Raw genomic sequence first — 15,750 nt, forward strand, 5'->3', positions numbered from 1 at the left:
TGAAATGTCACCGTGTTAGCACGCTCAGCTTTGCAAACACAGCGTTCCTATTTCAAATTTAATTGTCTGCCTTGGGGGAAAAAAAAAAAAAAGAAAAAAAAAAGCAGGCAGGCAGACCTGTGCTGTTGGCTCTCCTCCTGCAGAAGGTGCGGCTGCTCGTGCTCCCCAACGGTTCCATGCACTCTGCAGGCACAGGAGCGAGCCCTGACCCACCTGGCAGCTGCTCCTGCTGGAGGCTCGGGCGCTCACCTATCGATAAATCAAGCTGAGTTCTTTCAAAACATGGTTATTTCTTAATCTAGGTAAAGAAACGTCAAAAATAACGCCAGGCAAAGGCTTTGCTTTTCAAAGCTTTACATTTCAGCTGGGCGCACTCTGAGGAGCTCACACTACTTTGGAGGCATAATGTTATAATTCATGCTGTGTTCAGAAACAGCTGGCATCGTTTTTCTCAAGCCTAGAAGAAAAAAAAAATCCCTCTCAAGCAGAGGCCAAATGTGGGAAATGTCTTCCCAAAAGATAATTGGTTGGAAAGTTCTGAGCATGAAGTTATTGTGGAAATGTGTTAGCAACGTTTGTTTGAGTAGTCATGACCAGGTGCCTGCTACAATGCTGACAGAGATGGAGCAACTGCCTGCTCCCCTGCACATAGCTGCTCCAGAAGGGGGAATTTGTCTGGAGGCTTTTCTGACCAGCAGGACAACGTCACAGAACGACGGAGGTGGAAAAAAGCATGATTTTTTTTTGGATTTCCCTCATCCAAAGTGACCAGAAGTACCTTTGAAATGCAACCATTGCTATCCAGTTGTTTAAAGGTCACTGACATTTACTCAATAATCACAACACTTGACTGAGTAGACAGATGATAATTTTGTTTTGAAATCATACTACATTCTACAGACGTAAAGCCAATAGTTTTGTTTGCAATCAAGGGTTTCTTCCCCGCTGGTGGACCCACCACTCACTGCAAGCCACACTTGGAACTAAGAATTGACAGCAAAACAGTTGTGTTAACTCCTGAACCATTTCTGGAGCAAGGGAGTCCCTCCCTGCAAAGCAAACAGAGATTGTTCCCTGTGCATTTCAGATTAGGCCACCGAGACATGTCCTGGCTTGAAATTCTCCTGAGAAAAAAGAAAATGAAACCACAGTGAAAAATAAACCAGGCTCCTTTGTGTCACACAGGACTTACCCTGCTCTTTAAAAACAAGTTACCCTCACCTCCGTGAAGATGTAGGATCAGAGTCCTGTTCAAAACCAAATTAATTAATTATTGAGACTACCAGGAAGTGAGAGAAAGGACTGGTACAGTCACCAGATGCTCTGATGCTCTTTGCCAGTTTCATTCTCTAGCATCTCAGGAAATATCTTTCATTTGCTTCCCTCTCAAATCTACCAACCCTTTTCCATTCTATTTTTCTGCCGGTGTCAAAAACTTCAGGGGACAGTCTCACTGGCCAATAGCCACTTCCAGTAGCTGAAATTCCTGTTAAATTTCTGGTCTCCAGGTACAGCAGCTCATCACCAGCACTGGCATTTGTTGGGTTTCTCCCTCTGGAGATACACCAGACAGAACCTGAGGTGCTGTCTTTGCAGCCCTCAGAAAATGCCCAGTGCAGAGGAAAGAACTCTTTTCTTTACCTTTTCCTGACCAAATCCTGCCTCCGTATCCCTTCACACCACTTCACATGATGGGGGTATTTGCATAAATCAAAAACTTGTTAAACAGAGCTGTGAGAGTCACTAAACAGAGCAACACATCCTTACAGCAACAGCTTTCTTCTGTCTTGTGCAAATTTATGGGGGTCAATCGGACTAACGCAATGCAATCCACACATCCCATCCAGATTTTGTGTTGTTTTATGGTCATGCAGTTCCACTAAACTATTTGGTCTGGTTAAAATACAAGATGCAAACAAATAAAATGTGTAGTGGTATCCTGAGTAAAACCTGGCTCCCTGTGTGCTTTGTGGCTTTAATTGTTTTAAGTCTTGAAATTACTGTAACCCTGAGAGGTCCAATTTTTCCTTTCATGACACAGATGTGCGAAAGAGCTTTCCTGAACTGGGTTATTGTGCTGTAAAATCAGCAGAGAAATCAGGCTTGCTGACTGTCCCTCAAAAATGTTCTGTATTTCTGTGATGGCAATTAGCTTGCACCATGTTTATCTTACAACACAGTACAATCCATATGGTAAGGCTCCTCTGTTCACCAAGACATGAACTATTTTTAAGCTAATTTTCGCATCCGATTGGATTAACAACCGAGCTGAAACTTAAGAATATTCTTTCCAAGATTGCTGCTGCTTACGCAGAGCAAGCATCGGTGGTTCCCAGTCAGCCCAAGCTTCGTCAGCTGCCAGGCAGGGACCCCTTGGGGGTCCATGAAATGCCTTCATGGCTTTCCCCAGTAAGCCACTAAAAATCCCAAGGCAAAAGTAGCAAGAAACTAATGCACCACAGAAGGTTTGGATGTCTGCTGGTCTAAAAATTGATGGGAGTTAAAAACCGTGGAGGCAGAGGGCAGATTCTCACTCCAGCTGTATGGCAAATTATCTCACCGTATTACATTCAAACTCACCCAAGTGGGTGGGTATTTATCTTGTAGTGGGAAATCAGCTGCTAATAAGTGCACAATTTTTACTTCTATTCTTTAACACTGAAGACAAGATTCATTTGCTCCTCACTTTTCTCTCCACAGCTTACGTTTTTTTTCTTACTGCCTGTTTCCATCACTACCCAGTATTCCTTCTAAATACATTTATTCTCTGTTTTTTGGGTCGCTTTTTTTTTTTTCAATTTCCTTTTTTGGACACTCCTTTTTCCTCCACACTTTTGCTTTGTTTCAACAGCAGCCCTCCTTCCCATACCTTTAAACCAGCAGCTTCTCATTTGCTTTCCCCACTTCTCTGTTTCTCTCTCTCTCATGTCTCCCTGTTCCCTCCCTGTATCCCTGGATTCCGTCATCCCACTTCTTGTTCCCCTTTTCCACAGAGTTTCTCCCATTGGTCATCTGCTCCAGCCCGGGCAGCTTCCTAAGTCTAAATGAATCAAATGAGTCATTTTGATTTTCTCTTTCTGTCCTTTTTTTTTTTTGTTGTTTCTCTGCCGATAAGATGGAGCCAGAGATAATTATATTACCAGAGGGTGCAGAAATTACCCCAAACTTTAATGCCCCAAATTTCCGTGAACTTTCATGGAACTTTAGTGAACTAGATGTTCCAGAATGGTGTCTGTCATTCTTCTGTCCAGTGCTCTGGGAGTCTCTGGGGGCACATTATTCAGATCTCCCCCTCTGTAGCTGAGAGAACCTGATGGGCTGACCGAGTCAAGTGCATTTCTCGCTCCTTTCTAATGAAGACTTCCACGGTGTTTTTGTCAGGTGGAGTTGAGCACTGGCATAAGAGCTGCTCACCACAACAGCCTGCAGTTACATTCATTAATCCAACAACCAACAAAGAAAAGGCATCCCACACTGGGGATCCCACATATGAAATAATCACATCTTAAAACAGGCTGAGTAAAGCAGAATCACTGGTTCCACTGAACAAGAAAAATATTAATTGCGCTCCAGGCAACTGTGAACTACATCTCCCTTACCCAGCCCTTATCTTCCCACCCAGATTATGGCAATAAAAGTTCTGTCTTCACAGACCCTTCCCTCCACTGTCCTCTCCCCATCCTGTAAACACACGTTGGCAGGTTGTTTCAGGGAACAGTCAGGGGTTCGTACTGAACCACATGCACTCAGTTTATGTGTAAAAAGCAGTTCACCAATTAAAGTGTATGCCAAGACTTGATCTAACCATTGCTAGAGTCAATGGAAAGATTCCCTTTGACTTCAATGAGAGATAAATTTAGCTCCGAGTGGCTACGAAAAATCAGCACTTGATCACACTGCTATTGAAATGACTTAAAATAAATGCTTAGGAATTGTTCACTGAAGGCATGCGTTTCACCGAGAGGACTTGATGTGAGTGTGTTCCTGTAGCCTGCGAGGCAATCACAGGGATGAGGGAAAGAGTGTGAGAATATATGCATTTCTTACTGTGATAAGTTCCAAATATTTTGGGTACATTATGGCATCATCATCTTGCTACACACAAACACACACATGCACCCTATAAAAATTGCCTGCTCACATTGATTACACTTGAACCATGCGTGCATAAAGAATGGCTTAATATACTTAATGATACTTACAACAGCACTTCTATCTTGTTAGTATGCAATTTGCAATTTACTAAAATGATGAACTGAGATTTCCTATTAGTAAGTATTGATTTCTGCATTAAAAAATACATTTTAAATACCAACAATATAGATTTGTCATCTACAGAAAATCCACAACCAAGGCAGCCACTGCAGCTTCCCCTGTGCTTATCTTTTGTCCTCTCACCTACTTCACATGTGACTTGCCATGAGGAGAACACATGAATGATCTTAACTTTCAACCTCTTATCTTTGCTTTTTTTTTTTTTTTTTTTGGTTTGCTTTAACCATACAGGAACCTGCCAAGCTAATAAGGACAAAGTGTAAATTAACTGAAACTGACAGAACTGCAGCCTGTCCTTATTGCCAGCCTCGAAGCCCACCCCCAGCCCGGATCCCAAGTGCCCTTGGGCACAGGAGGCTGCACCCACCTGGCACCTGCCCTCAATGATCAGCCCAGTAAGAATATTAACAGGCTACACAGGTGCTGATTTTGTTCAGTGACTCTGAAGCAGCACGGTTACATGGAGAGGAAAGCAGGCTCCAGGATGCCCTTTGTCCAGAGGCACGTCCTCCCCAGCACACTCTAAGTCAGGCATCATCTGCTTTACTAACAGCTCTCAGCTTCATGACAGCATAGCTTCAGTGGGAGAAGCCAAGAGTGAGGTTTCCCAAACAGCACAGTTTATCATTTTGAGGTGGGTCATTTCTCCTCAGAAAGAGGGGACATGGCTTTCATCCCTCTCAGCAACTGACAAGAACTGAACTCTGGTCCTTACTTCCACACCGAGTGCTGTTGCTGATGGGGCTTTATTAAAAGATGGCCTCGACCACTGAATGGTGTTCTGCAGAGTTTATGGGGGAATGCTGGGGTCACAAGAGCTCTGATCACAGTGATGCTTCACCTCAAGCCACAGGCTGGGTGTCAGTGGGGTGGGATTTCAGATGCAGCTGCCCTGCAGTGCTTCTGGTCAGCACACAGGGGTTAGAGAGGATAATGGTATTTACATCCTAGGGTAAAGTGGCTGAGGACCACAAACAGAAATCACAGATGAGGCTGGTGTACTTCATTTTTATGTCTAACTTAAAATAGCACTCTGATGTGCCATCAGTCTGGGCCTTTGTTGCTTTCTAGGGGCATTATTATCTTTTCTTACCATTCGCCATATTCGCTTGCAGCAACATTTAGCAGCAATAAAAGTTCTGGGTGTGTTTCACTCACAAATAAGAGTCTTTTACTGAGCTCTAAAAAGGATGACAGTTTTTCAGCCGCCCAACTGAAGCCCAGGTTCAGCACAGTAATTCAACACACAGCTCAGCAGTGTCTGTCCAAAAACCTCAGGACTTGCCGTTTAGTGAAGAAATAAGAGAACCTTTATAAATAATACAACTTATTCCCGTTAATGGTTTCTTTTTCCAACATGTTTGGGACGATAGTGCCTGATATGGTACAATGTTGTGATCTTCTGTTAAGATTATTATTGTGGCCATTTTCTTATGTATAGGGGCTAACAATTCATATGAAGTATTGGAAATACTATTATTTTTTTCTGAACCAACAGAAGTTTAAAATTTGAGTGGAATCTGAACTATCAAAATAAACAGAAGCCTAATAACCTTAAAAGGCCATGGAGAATAAAAGAAGTGTTTTGTCCACCTGTTAACACCAACCTCTGGATGCCTGTGGATGTTCCAGCAGTGCCTAGCTAGCAAGAATTAGGTTACACTGTACTGCACAACCAGCTCTAAGATAAATTTCCTTTTTATTATTTTCATTCTAATTATAATGGACCTGGGATGTAGCAAATCATTTAAAACTACCTTTTTCAGTAAGTTATTTAGAATTAAATGCTTCCTGTACTTAAATAGGAATGCAGAGGATTAATTGCACAGTCCTTTACACCCAGATGAACCGTGAGCTTTGCTGACTGAAAACTCCTTGGAAGCATTCCACCCTGAAGTGATTCTCCCTGCAGCAGCAGCAATAAGCAATGATGACTGATAAGAAAAGCTTTTTCTGGTACTTTAATGATGAGTTGGAAGAGTTTTCATCCCTGTATCTGCACTCTGCTTGTCATTTACTGGCAGGAAATGCCTTTCCCATCAGGCATTTTTACTGTTAAACGCTGGGAAAATGTAAAACATCAAGAAGAAAGAGAAAAGGATAATTTCTACTTTATTTGGACAAGCTAAACTCACACTGCAGCAAACAGCAACAGCAGTAAAGGTAGAACCAGGATTGGACCCCAGGCACTGGTAGTGGGACTGCAGAGACCAGAACTGGGAGGTAGGAGGGCTGCTGTATAGAAAGTTAGCAAACTAAAGAAAAATAAGAGAAAACTAAGAAATTTCACCCAGGCAGCTGCAGGACAAAAGAATGTTTTGATGGTTCTGCTTGGTTCTGTGCGAATTATTATATGCTGTTAAAGGGTAATTTTGTTCCATGGTCTTCCACCATTTCAGGCATTCCAGAGCTTAGATGCAATCTTAGGCAGGCTTAGATGATGGAGATGTTAAACTACTGTAAAGAAACACAACAAAGTGGCTGATTTCTTAAGCTATATATTCTTTTGAAGTAGATGGTATATGCCTTATAACTTCACTATATTTTTGTCAGTGCTTTGCAGGACTATTCAAACCACAATTTGTAGGAGCATATGTAAAAAGATCCAGCTTGCACTATGGCTTCAAGAACCAAAGTGAATCCTGCGTAACAGAGATCGGCTGGGTGAATCAGAATATTGGCCAGTGCATATGAGAGCATTTTGGTAATGATTTGCAGAGACATTGCACTGTCCCGTGCAAGCAATCTCTAACAGGTATGCATGTAGCTAGTTTTACAAATTTTAATTAATTAATCAATTTAATTTATTAATTCTAGTACTTATCAAGACCTTTAAGAACCAATGTGGGGAGTTTTTCTCTGATACAACTCCTGTGAAGTTCAGTGCAAGGTCAGTCCCAATTAATTTTGCAGGGCTGTGCCTGCAGTGGGAGTGGACTGCTTTCCAGAATTGCTGATTACCAGGTCAAGAGTCTGCTTGCTTTTGCAGATAAACACTGGAGGATTCGTAGTGACTGTTTGTACATGAACGTGCATGTTAATTTAAAAACATATAGACCTATTTAACTAAAACTACCATGCTTCCCTTCATGTAGAAAAGAGACTTTGATATGCATCATTTATATAGAAAAGAGTCTGTGATATGCCATCAGCCAGCAAATGCCATGAGAGAGAGTAAAAATAAAATACTCATGGAATGGGCTGTCGGGACTATTCAGCAGATTTCACCGTGACTTTCACTGTGTTCTATACTGGAATTCAATACTCTATTGCTCCACATTAAGGGAGAAATGTACCATGTTTAAGGGTTCAGTTTCCCATAAAAAGAAAATGTTGATCAAATATACTTGAATATATCAGTTTTTCCCATAAGTGAAAGCTGATCAAAGTAAAACGTGGTTTACCTTCTCATTTTAATGATGCAGATGTCTGTTACTTTTCTGGAGAGGAAAGCATTTTCATACCACTGCGGTTACTTCCTGCTCTTACATAAGCCAAGATGTTCCTCTCTGTATCAGAAAAGTTGTGAAATGCTTCATTAAATGTGCTCCAAACAACATCCATGCTGTGGCATGGGTAGATACCGGGCAACTGCCAGCTCAGCCTGACATTTGGTCTTGGATTGATAGCTTTCATCACCAGGTAGCACGTGTTTTCACACACTATTCTTTCTCCTTTTCAAAATGCCTGCTGCATGTATTTTCACAAGAGGTGATGTAAGAGCAGCACTCCTGGCTGCAGCCCAGCTCCCAGGGAGGTGACCGGCACTGCGGAGCAGTGGGTGGCCGGGGCAGGGCTGCCTCAGGAACTGTCAGTACAGGCCCGGGAAATTTTGTCTTTCTCCATTGAAAGATTGGGCCCTTCAGAGTGTAGCCATTTATCCAGGACCATTTTAGGATTCTTCCTTTCCTTTCAGGTTTTCTAGTACGTCATTCGGTTGCACTGGTACTTCAGACACAGCCATGAAGGCAGTGAAGAGGCTGCAAGCTCACACAGCTTCTCCCCATTGAGCCCCTACCACAGGCTGTCAGCAGGATGGAGTCATGGTCCTCCTCTCTGAACCCACTCCCATGAAATGCGTGACAGGAGAACCTCTATGCCCTTTGACTCTCCCACACTGTCTGTTCATTACATTGTGCTTTCTTGAAATGTGCCTGTTCCAAGTGGACTGCTGACAAAGCTGGAGGTGGGAGGGGTTGTTATAACCACCCTTTTTCTGTCACCCCAGCCCAAGACTTGTCTCTCTCAGCTCCTGCTACATGTCTTGTGGAGCCCGAAAGATTATATAGTGAAAGTTAATGGCTGCGGTATACACGAGATCTGACCCAGTGAGATAATGGTCATCAACTATTATCATCACAGTGACTGTTATCACAGTCACCTATCTTCCAGATTCCCCTCAAGTTAGTACAAGGGTCTGTATCTCGACCTCGGCTCACTTTGGTCCTAATTCTCCTTTCATATCCCAGAGCGACTTGACTGGCTTCAGTCTGGCTGCACTTAGTTGGCACAAAGAAGAGGGCTGGTTCTTGAGGCCAGCTTCTGAGAGATCTAGCATTCCAATAGCATGTACATTTATGTGGTAAGACACCTAAATATCTTGTGAGGTGCTAAGTGTTCTCTCTGAGTTACGCCTCCTTCTACTACAACACAGATTATTTTAGATGTTACATGTATATCACTTTCTAACTGCAGCCTGCGAGGCCGTTTCCATTAATGTAAGCATTAAACTGGCAGCAGGGTTAGGGCAGGCCCTAATTATATTACAGTGTAATGGGGAAGCAGCCTGTGTCAAGTGGGAGGTCAGCAACATATTTTTGGAGCGCATCGCAAAGTTCGCTCTGTACGCGTCCTTTGCTTTTACTAGAACATTCACAGTCTGTTTCAAACAGGCAACATCCCTTCTGTGAGCCTCTCCTGAGAGACCTTTGGGACAAAGATGGTAGGTAGAGCCTCTGAACAGACATCTCCTGTAGGAGAGTCTCCTGTTCTGTGTCCTCTTCCTCTCCAGCTCTCCTGTGATGGATTAAAACAGCAGCTTTAAGGTGAACAGGCTGTAGTAACCCAGACAGCAAATGTCAAGTTCTAGAAGACCATATGTGGTGCAACCAGTAGTCAGACAGTGATCTCTCTGTTTAGGCAGCATCCTAGATCAAAATAAATCTGATTTAAACCTTGTTAGACAATCAGTGGGACCTAACCCTAGTCTTACCTATCCCTATTGAGTATACAAAATCAGCAGCACTATCTTGCTCTTCCATGAGGCTTTGTGAGAGTGATGAAGAAAGGAGCTAAACTGCAGATAAGAAGTCAAAGACGAGGCAAAGGTCTCACATTTAGAGACTGCAGAGGACAGAGGTGCTCCCTGCAGCCCCGGGGTCTCCAGTGGGGAGTTCAGGCTGCTTCCTGCACAGCACAGGCACTGCTGGGAGCGGTTTCAGAGGGAGTGATTTAGCAGAGTTTAGTAAATCTTGTATACACAAAGCATGTTTCCAATCCAAAGTAACATACAGTATTTCAAATTTTTTTTTTCTTTTTTGAAATATCAAGCTCGTGTTTATAGAAAAATGAAATGAATGCGTGAAAAAAATCCTATCTTCTGCCATCTTATTCTAAGACAACAATGGGATCGTCTTGGTGCAGCATTCTTTCCAGCTTATACTTATACTTTCCTCCTTCCTACCAGAAAGCACAGCTTCTTGGGGAGAGTGTTTCATTCCATTCAATCTGATACACACGTGTTTTATTCAATACTTTGCCTATCAAACAACCACCACGTAAGTATTTAAATTAAATATAATTGCCATTTTCTTATGTGAATATGTGGTTACTAATTCTGTTTTTTCTTTTTAAACTCTGCACTAGGGAAAGAAATTGAACATCTTGACCTTGAGACACTTTTACGCATGCTTAATTTTAATTGTGCAAGTAATCACAGTGGGTCCAGTACTACTTGTGCATTTAAATTTCATCACAGGCGTAGGTGCCAGCAGGTCAGGGCTTTAACACAGCAGAAAAATTGATGTCTCATTTTTCAGCATTAAAATTGATACGAGTTTTTAAAGATAAATCCTAAGAAACAGATCATAAAAATGAATTTGTATCTAGCAAATACTTTTACTCATTTATATATCTCTCAGAAATGTTTTCATAATTGTAATTCTAAACATCTGTTAGAGGCTTGGCTTTCCCAGCAGTCATACAGGAAAAGGGAAATCAGGGATCTCCTCAAAGAATTAGCATCTATTTTCTGTCACTGAGCCTATGTGCTGCGCCTCTACATCCTATGGAAACCATTCCTGCTCCAAGGCCTTGCCAAATTCAGGCAGTAGTAAAGCCCCCCTGCAGTCTTTCTGGAGTATAACAACTGCTAAGGTTCATGTGGAGATACACAACCCCATGGAGAGAGGAAGAAATCCATGGAGAGAGTGTTAAAGAAAGGAAAAAATAGGAAAACTCTGTTTTCCCTTCTCTTAGCAGAACAGTCAGTATATATTCCAAGGAGGCATTCCAGCCCCTGCCCTGCCCCACACCAGTGCCTGGGATCCTCCCCAACAGCTCTACTCTTTCCAGCCCACAGACCCAAGAAGGCTGGCAGGCTCCATGCTGAAACAAGCGCTCTTCGTCCTTGCTAACTTGGTGCCTGTTGACACAAGTGCTGGGGAGCTATCGCCACTGCAAACAAAAATATTTGCGGTTCATCCGAGGATTTCCCAGGTATTTCCTAGCACACTTGTTTTCCTTTGCCGGGGTGTTGCTCTGACGCCAACAGCAGCACTCCCAGGGCAGGAATATGGGGAATCTTATTTGTCTGCTGCTGGTGTGAGTATGCAGTCCTCATTCATTCTGTATTCAATTCAGTACTAATTCAGGGTAAGACGTTATCAATTACTGTCAAGATAGTTACTTTCATTATAGGAAACACTGAGCCTCCATATGTGATCTCTATACTCTAGAAAGTCCAAAAATGAATGAGTTAATTTTTCTCTAATTCAGAAAACAAACCCAATCTCAATGTTGACTTTTATTTGCTTTTTAAAATGGTAATGATTTTCTATACTGAACTACTGTCTGAATACTTTGATGTGAACTTGGTTTAAAAATCAAGCTAACAACAACAAAACCCAACCAACCAGTAAGGGCAAGCTGTACTCTCAAGATCTTATCGGTTACTTCCAGCAAACTCCCCTCATTGCCTAGTTCGCTCTGCTATTTTAAGTTAATTTGCAAAGCTTCGATAAAGAACAAAGGTTAAATACTTGGGATTTGCGCAGGTTCTGCGGTGCTGCCAAAAGGTGAATAAACATTACAAATAAATGCTAGTTTCCCCAAGAAGGACAAAGGCAGATGGTAGAGGCACGGCATGCAGCTGCCCTGAAAACTGTGGTAAGAAAAAAATTCCTCTGGAGCTGGTAGCAAAGCAGAAGCTGGAAATGCAGAGCACTGCAGAGGTACTGCTTTCAGGAGTGTGTGATCAGGGGGCTCCAAGTAGCTATGGAGCCCAGAACTGTTTTGCAAACAGTTCCTATTAAAACACAAAACTGTAACACATGAACACACTCTGGGAATAATGGAGTACATTTTTGCAATCTGAGCTGAGACATGAGTTTTAGTAGCTATTGCTAATTACAAGCGGTGAAAATACATGTGAAGCCAGCCATTAGATCCATGTGGTGGCACAGCACGTTACGGTGGTGGACGTTTGTAGTTATAAGACCTTAACCCTGCATGAGCTTATAGCAAAGGAGAGTCATTTTATGACTGCTAGGTTGTGCTATGTGAAATTATTTCTGTCAATGGGGCTTGGGTTGCTCTGTTTGTGTATGTTTGCTTTGGTTTCTGCTTAGTAATTTTATCAAGGTCTGTTAACTTCATTCGGGCTGCTCACTGTAGTAGCAGCTGCCATTCAAAGCCACCTGAGCACAGCACACCATAAATCTCCTAGCAAGTAAGAAGCAGGGAAGCTGAGGGTGCAGAACGAAGGTCATGGTCCCTAGGTCATGCAGTATGAAAACCACTGCAGAGAAAACCAAAAGCTTCCAACTCTTGGTCAACTCTTCTGGCAAGTGGCTGGGTGGCACTGTCAGCACAAGATGCCATGGCAACCCTTTCTTCCTCCTGCCTTCTTCAGACACGTACAACTATTTTGTGACCAGTTCTGCTATTCATTCACTCTAAAAATCAGCGATGATAATCAGTGCATGGTTAGTGCCTGGTCTTGGCAGCGTTTTGAGTGAAATTAAAATACAGGATGCGATTTGGGAGTTTCTCCTGAATCCTTTGAATATGCCTCCTGGAAAATAGTCTTCCTACCAACAGTTCTGCATTTTGCTCTCTTCCCCACTTGTATTACTGTGACACTGTACAGAAAAGTTATTAACTATTTTCAGTTTTAGTACTCTATGGACTCATAGTTCATTTCTGGTGGTATTTCTGAATCAGACTTCAACATTCACAGGCCAGTTCTGGGAGAAGTAAGTGTACTCAGCCCATAGGAAACGTGCAAAGCTGTGCACACTCGGCACATGACTAAGGCTGAAGGATACCCAGCCTTAACAAACAACTAGCTGAACAGCAAATATCGCACTATCATCCCAAAAACTAAAACAAAACAGGCAGGAAAAGAAATGGTAACTGTTCCTCCAGCTATTCTAACAAAATTATTAGGAAGCTGGTCAGTTCTAAAAATGGTACCTAACTGTTGAAACTAAGCACTAACATTTTAATTTATTCTTACAGTTTCTTTTTTTTTTTTTTTCCTCCTAGCTTATACATTTCATGAATAAATACCTCTCCTAGTATTTACTCAGAATGCATTCATCATAATTCTCTGTACCATTATCGCTAGCCTTCAGACACATTTTTCTTAGAGAGGAAGATTTCATCACCGAAGCAGCAACCAGCTTTGCCTTATTCTTACTGTTTTCCTTCTTTCATGTTATTCACGTATACAAGGTCCGAAATACTTGCAAAATGATCTCATACTTTTTGTTGCTGTTTCATTTTGATCCTGTTTTCCTGTCTGAAAGGATGTGTGTCACTTGCATTTTGAAACAGACTCTGGTAAATACAGCCATTTCTTGAAAAGATCACTGCTTTCATGTGAGCACCACTTTTCCATAAATATCCAAGTGGGATGAAAACCATGAAGAGTTCTCATGTGAACTACCCACAGGCTCAGCCTTAGCCCCATTACAGCACGGTGCCATTTCTGGATTCTTCCTCGCAGCCCACAACCTATCTTCCAGCTGTGTGCAACACTGAGTTCCAAAGAGGGATCACTGTGTTATAAGACTTTTTAATTCCCCAACTTAGTTCAGCTGTTATCAGCAGCTGGTTACTTCAGCTAGCTGATATGCCTCAGTGCCTTGTAAACATTCTCTCTAGTATTGCACATTACTCATAGATTGAAAATCACTTTGACTCCTCTAACATAATTATGTTAATGTCAGATGAGTCACAGAGAAACAGAAAGCCTGCATCAGAGCTGCACCTTAGTGCCAGTTTCTGAAGGTCCTGTTAGCACAGGAGAAGTAGGTTAGGGGGTTCACCGGGAAAAACAACTTTCGTTTAATGACTGATGGTAGATGACGAAAATGACTCACGAGGAGGCTGGTGTGACAACCAAATTTGGATTCAGGGAAACAAAATCGGTGAGAGAATAGGCTGTCTGATTATTTACAAGAGCAAGAATGAGAAGTACGGCATTTTTAAAGAACGGCTTTTTTAGGAAAACTTCACTGATACCTTCTGAGCATAAACAGCTTTCAACATTCATGATTTAGTACCAACGGCAGTAGTTTATTTAAATTTACATCTTAATTAGATTACACTTCACAGTCACCCATCTCTAATGCTCTATTAGTTCTACCTCTTCCCTTAGTTAATGCAAGTGATTCTGTTGGATCACAGTGTGGAAAGGCAGAAGCTCTTCATCGCGCCCAAAGGGGTGGCAATGCACTTTGTCTCACTTCAGGCAGCTGAAGGGACATTCAGGGTAGGGCTGTTCCAGAGGCAGGGATGGGGACACAGACCTGCAGCAGGGGCTAACATTGTAACCTCTGGCACTTTTTACCTGCCATACAGAAGCTGGTTACTCTGGTATTTCCCTAACAGGTCAGTACGTGCTTATCAATATTCATCAGGCTGGCATGTGTGAGTAAGATATATCACCTCAGTGTGAGAGAAAGGCTCTTTTATTATTTGTTTTTTTTTTTTTTTTTTTTTTTCATTGAGCAGATACGTTATTCCCGGAACAGTTCAGTCCTCAACAGACCCACGGTGCCCCTTACAAAAAGCAGACTCCCAGCTAAACTAACGGCAAAAGCGCGCTAAGGTAAAGCAGGGGAAGCCTCAGACAGGCAGCGCACCCGCAGCACTCATCCCGCCACAGCCACCTCCACGTCCGCATCCCTGTCAGAAGCTCAAAGCGCACTTACGTTTCCCCGATCGCTACATCCCTCAGCACCGCCTGGCGGCTCGCTCCCTCGGACCCGCTCCCACCAGCCCCGAACCCGCTTATTAAGAGCCATCGCGCGGGCCCCGCGCCGTTACTAAATCGGGCGGGAGGAAGGTCACGCCGCAGGTGACTAACGGCGCCCTGGTTGCCGGCTGACCTCAGTGCGGGGCCGCGGCATCCCCTCGCCCCGCCGGGGGGGCTCGCGGCGCTCCGCTCCCGCCCCCTGCCGGGCGAGTGCCGCGTGAGTCCCGACGGCTTCCCCGCCGCGGCCGCGAGGGGACCGCTAAACGGCCGGCAGCCGCCCGCGCCGCCGCACCCCGGGCCGGGCTCCCCCGGCGCCGCTCCCGGCCCCCAGCTGCGCCCGTCCGTCAGGGCCGCCCCCCGCACGCGGGGCGGAGCCGGGGGGCGCCGGCCCTTTAAGGCAGCGAAGCCCCGCGAGCATTCCGACCGCATCTCCCCCCAACGGCGGGGCCGCGTCATCGTTCCGGGAAGCAGATGGCGTCATCCCGTCCTCCCGCTGCGGAGGGGCGGGGACTTGAAACAAAGGAATAAAAATAGAAGGTGAGGCCCGGGGCACGGTGGCCGCGGCGGTGACGTCGCAGTTGACACCGGTCCCGAGCATCACAAGCATCACAACCCCTGTCTCCCGCCCCCCCCCCCCCCCCAACGCACTCACACCCCTGAACCGCACCCGCGCCGCGCATGCGCCGTGCTGCGGGTTATTTATAGGCGGTGGGAGCGAGAGGGGTGACGTCATTCGGCGCTCGCTGCGTCGTGTGCGCGGTGTGTCACGTGCCTGGCGGCGTTCCCGGCGGCCTCGCGCCGTTGCCCAGGCAACCGGGGTCCCGGCTTCCCCTGGAGCGCGCCCTGCCCGCCGGGACCCGCTCCTCCGCCCGGGTTGAGGTGAGGGGGCTACGAGCGGGGCCTTCCGCGCCTTACCCGCGGGACAGGGGGGGAGAGAGGTCACCGACACGCGTGCTGTATCCCCCGCGGTTAATTGGTGCGCGACCAATTGG

Source organism: Tetrao urogallus (genome assembly GCF_951394365.1).
Source record: "Tetrao urogallus genome assembly, chromosome: 2".
In the NCBI taxonomy this organism is placed as follows: Eukaryota; Metazoa; Chordata; class Aves; order Galliformes; family Phasianidae; genus Tetrao; species Tetrao urogallus.